The sequence below is a fragment of the Schistocerca cancellata genome, chromosome 12 (genome assembly GCF_023864275.1).
Source record: "Schistocerca cancellata isolate TAMUIC-IGC-003103 chromosome 12, iqSchCanc2.1, whole genome shotgun sequence".
NCBI lineage: Eukaryota > Metazoa > Arthropoda > Insecta > Orthoptera > Acrididae > Schistocerca > Schistocerca cancellata.
In genome coordinates this window covers 17,973,362-17,978,561 of record NC_064637.1, presented here as the reverse complement: position 1 = coordinate 17,978,561, position 5,200 = coordinate 17,973,362, and the positions used below count along the sequence as shown (strand labels likewise).

General features: G+C 45.3%; 1 non-coding gene across 1 annotated transcript; it reads left to right on the top strand.

Moving 5' to 3' along the window:
- The first annotated feature begins 420 nt into the window (after positions 1-420).
- Positions 421-491, top strand: Trnag-gcc (transfer RNA glycine (anticodon GCC)). Its single transcript has one exon. It is a non-coding gene; the product is annotated as a tRNA-Gly (tRNA).
- The last annotated feature ends 4,709 nt before the right edge of the window (positions 492-5,200 follow it).

Here is a 5,200-nt window from a genome sequence, read left to right as displayed (position 1 = left end):
CCAGCGCTGTCCTCAAGTGTAGCAATACCGACCTCGTTCCTGTCGTTGTTAGTCCGAGGTGAGTAGTTTGCCTTTCCCTTTCGGCCGATTTCCAGCGCTGTCCTCAAGTGTAGCAATACCGACCTCGTTCCTGTCGTTGTTAGTCCGAGGTGAGTAGTTTGCCTGTGTAGTGTGCATGTTCTTTGGAGTAGACATAATGATGGTGTTATGTGCACAGTTAATGGATTTTGTCACACTTCATATGCGGTAACAGAAGATCTGAGAGGATGGGCTTTGACGGAAGCATCATTAACAGACTTTTTTTTTAAATTTGTGGTCAGCATTACGGCGGGCGCAAAGAAAGCAGCGTCGGACCCAGCGAACATGACTCTGCGCAACGCCCACACTTCTGACGTAGTTGCACGTCATCCAACATGCGTAGCATCGGTGGTTCAGTGGTAGAATGCTCGCCTGCCACGCGGGCGGCCCGGGTTCGATTCCCGGCCGATGCATCATTTTTTCTTTTTATTCTCAGCTAGGGAACTTGTACCTACTCCCTAGAGACCGGTCGCAGTTGGTTAGGAGCAGTATCTCTGGTTAGCAACGTCAATAACCATCAGTTTTCGTGTAGTTCTCAATAAATATTGTCAATTTAGTCGTGCTTCGGAGGGCGAGCTGCGCGGACGGGCCTTGTTTACGTCCTCGCTGCGACCGACCGCGTGCTGACAAGTAAGTTGGTTCAAATGGCTCTGAGCACTATGGGACTTAACCTAACTAACCTAAGGACATCACACAACAGCCAGTAATCACGAGACAGAGAAAAACCCTGACCCCGCCTGGAATCGAACCCGGGAATGACAAGTAAGTGGGCGCTGTTGCGGCTTACACGTCAATTGTATAATTGAAAATGAATCTAACATGAATATGACGCAACCGCTTCGGAAAGATACTTTGAAGTTCACGTTTGATGAACGCTTTGTATGACCTAGAACATTCCAAGTAGAACAGTTCTTGCCCATTGTGTAGGGTGTTTATAAATGAATATCGGGGTTTTGACGCTTTATAATATTTATTAAATTAAACTTACAGCTTTGAATGATATGTCAAATGAAAGAGGAACTCAAACAGTTTTACCAAGAACCTTATAAATGTTCAATGTGAGCACCATTTGTCACACGGCACACATCAAGTCTATAGCAGAGTTCTTCCCAAACATTGATAAGTGCGTCTTCAGTGATTCTAGCAACAGCTGCTTCAATCCGGTTTATTAATTCAGGGAGGTCTGCTGGTAGCAGAGGCAAGTACACACTATCCTTGATGAAGCCCCAAAGGAAAAAATCGCATGGCGTTAGGTCGGGTGAACGTGGAGGCCACGCAACGCAAGCCCTTTCATTGGTCCCCTTGCAGCCTATCCAGCGCTTGGGTACACTGAAGTTCAACCAATCGCGTACTTCGCTATGCCAGTGCTCATATTGAACATTTATAAGGTTCTTGGTAAATCTGTTTGAGTTGCTCTTTCATTTGACATATCATTTATAACTGTAAGTTTAATGTAATAAATATTATAAAGCGTTAAAGCCCCGATATTCATTTATAAACAACCTGTAGTAAAGATCAGTTTCGCTGATAGGCTATAATTGGGATCAACTTATCGATTGTGAGTAGCTCAGTTTATGTGAAGATGGTGAATGCTGAATGCTGTGATAAGATTATTGAAGGATGTGGTGGATCTTTTAAATTTAATCACTGTGATGGAAACGTCGGTGATGTCAAAGTTGATCATGCAGGTTTCGGGATTAGAACGGTCCGGATTTTTTAACTTCCCTTTGAAATAAGTACGGAACAGATTAATTGCGTCCTCAAAGCATACGGGAAGGTCATTAGTAATGTTACGAAGAAGTGGACCACCTTTCAAACGTTTCCAGCTTTAAAAGGTGTCAGGCAAATAAAAATAGATCTTCAGCAGCACATTGGCTCGTATATTTACGTACGCGGTTACAGAGCTATTGTGAGGAGAGTGACGCAGGTAGCGGTCAGAGAAGCAGTCCCTCCCACGACGATGACGGCCTCGCCAGCGGCATACGCCGCGGCCACCCGTGGCCACACTGTCACGACACCGAGTTTCGCAGAATACAGCTACATTAGACTGGGAACACCTGAGAAAGATGACACTTTCGTAGTGTGGCCTCATGGAGGAGACAAATTAATGGCGTTCTTAGATCACCTCAACTCCATCCATGAGAACATTCGGTTTACCATGGAATTAAAGAAAAATGGTTGCCTCCCTTTCTTGGATGTGCTAGTTAGACGGAAGAGTAATGGCTCTCTGGGGCATTCGGTTTATCGAAAGCCCACACATACTGATTTGTATTTAAGTTCGTCCAGCTGCCATCACCCATCGCAAACAATGAGTGTACTTAAATCAATTGTACACAGAGCTCATGTAGTGTCAGATGCAGATAGTTTGCCTGAAGAGCTTGCCCACCTGAAGAGGTTTCTCAAAGAGAATGGATATTCTACCCGGCAAATTAGCAAGGCACTTGCAATTAAGCCACGGGGAGTGGAGAAAGAAGAGAGCACGCCTACTAATCTTTGGCTTTTCCTCCCTTTGTTGGCAACATTTCCTTCAAAATTGCAAGAAACCTCAGCGGTTTCGAAGTGAAAGTGATTTTCCGTCCACCATCGAAGATTTCCGACCTGGTGGGATCAGTGAAAGACGATCTGGTATTGCAGACGGCGGCAATTTATAAAATACCTCGTCAGTGTGGCATGTCATATATAGGACAAACATTGCGAACAGTAGAAGAACGTTGCACTGAACATCAGCGCTGTACTCGCCTTTTGCAACCTAGCAAGTCTGCAATTGCAGCATTGCATTTCCACTGGACACTCGATGGAGTATGACAAGACAACAATTTTGGCCACAGCAACATCCTTTTGGCATTCCGTCATAAAAGAATCGGTGGAAATTCGCATGGAAGACGATCTTATCAACCGTGACAGTGGCTACCAGCTAGATGACGCGTGGAACTCCGTCACCTCTGAGATCTGCTCCAGACGAAGACGTCAGAGTACTCCGATGGCCGCGGCAACTGACAGCGCCGGACACAGCTGAGTTCTGCAGCTCCACCAGCGAGGGCGCTGCTGGCGGGCGGTGTCGTTCGTCTGTCCATATGATTCTGACGCGTGCGCGGAATACTCGCTGCACGCTATATATTCAAGAACGGAGGGCGTCTTCGTCGGTCTGATGGCTCACCTGAGGATGGCTGGCACGTGTCCGGTCGAAAGATCGTGGATGGAAGCTAACGACGACCGGCTGCAAGCCCGAAATCTTTTCGAATATTTAGTTCGCCGGGAAAATTTTAAATTTCACGTATTCATTGTATTCTGGACACAGGAAGTTACGCGTCAGTCATGAATGAGAACGTATTTGAAAGTTGCATGAAGGAGAAGGCGTGGCCCGTATTGCCCCTTCAAAGGACAAAAATTCGGGGTGCAATAGGAGGCAAGACAGTGCCCGCCACGGAACAAGTCTTGATAGATTTCATGTGCTAATCGGTGCGATTGTGTGCAAACTTTCTAGTGGCTTCCTACCTGTCAGTCCACGCAATATTAGGACTGGACTTTCTCCATTTTTATCGTGCAAGCCTTAACATGGAAGGCCAATACGTGAAACTTAAGGTGTAGACATAGAAACCCTGAGGACAAAAAGATCACGAGGTATGCACCATTTAACTAACCTTCTGTAGACTAGCCTTTTCTCGTTAGCATGTTTAGAATGATCTAGTGTGGTTGGTTGTTTATTGTGTAATTCCATTCCCTTCTTAATGTTGTTTGTATTGGTTTAAGTGTCACCATTTTGGTTCACCCTTCTCGTCGTAAGTGCTGGATTGAGTTGGTTCTTACTGCGCGTTTCTCGCTCGATAGAAGAGGAGAAATCTTGTCTGTGACGGGAAGGGCCAGGAATTCGAGTCAATTAGCTCTGCCAGACCTGTGGAATCGTTCTGAGTATGACTTACTTGTGTAGCCAGCCCCGGGTATGAGAGTGCCGTGCCGTTGACTCACGAATGCACTAGTCCTTTTTCCAGAAAGGCAGTGATGAACCGGAACCTGTCAGAGAGGATAACCGAGTGGAGCAGACACGGTACAGTACTGAGCGAACGACAACAGGTAGCGAAGCACCAACTATCCAAGTATTTATGGAATAATAATTACAAAGCAGTCGGTAAAGACGCCGACCGGTAAGCAGACTGAACCTTCACCTATGCTAGTTTCACTGTATCCCCTTGTAGTGAACGTATCTTGTGTCCTTGTGCTCACTATCTGTATCAGACACCTAAGTTACTTGAGGTTCTATTTGTCAAATTCGACATGATGCTCGACAGAGAGAGAGGGAGTAAAACCCAACCTAAAGAAGCCAAAATCACGTCCATCAAAGTAAATCTAGAGCTACGGCCTTAATTTAAATTTCTTCGGTAATGGCCGGGAGAATGAGCAGGGAGTATGACACCGTATTAATTATCCTCTTACATGTAGATTACTGTTGCATGTGGACTAACGGTTGTAGTACTGGTGGCAGAATTAACACAGTGCATACTCTCCCTGAGGATCCTGTGGCACGTCACCTCCCCTGCCTATGGCTTGTTTTTATGATGTAAGACAATTCTGTGGTCCTGTTGGGTCAGGATAGGTCCTCTTGTAATATTGTGTGCCCGTGAAGTTTTTGTGTCGGACTTTGTCAATGTAAATGAGATGGGCCCTATTAATTGTAAATCTACAAGACCAATGTTGCAAGTGAATTTGAGAAGGCTGTACAATTTGTCAATTATCGTTAAGACCTTCGTTCTTCCCTTAGTGTGTAGTTTTTCTCATATAGGTAAAAATGACCTTAAGGCATGGAATGATCTGGGCACTTCTTAGTGTAAGGCCAGCACCTATTGCTCTTTATTTGTGAACTTATTGTAATCCTTTTCTAATGTAACCCACTTTCATAGGTCAGTGTACCAGTTGTAAAGGCTTTGTATGAAACCGTCGTTGTTGTTGTTGTGGTTTTCAGTCCTGAGACTGGTTTGATGCAGCTCTCCATGCTACCCTATCCTGTGCAAGCTTCTTCATCTCCCAGTACCTACTGCAACCTACATCAATCTGAATGTGCTTAGTGTATTCATCTCTTGGTCTCCCTCTACAATTTTTACCCTCCACGCTGCCCTCGAATACTAAA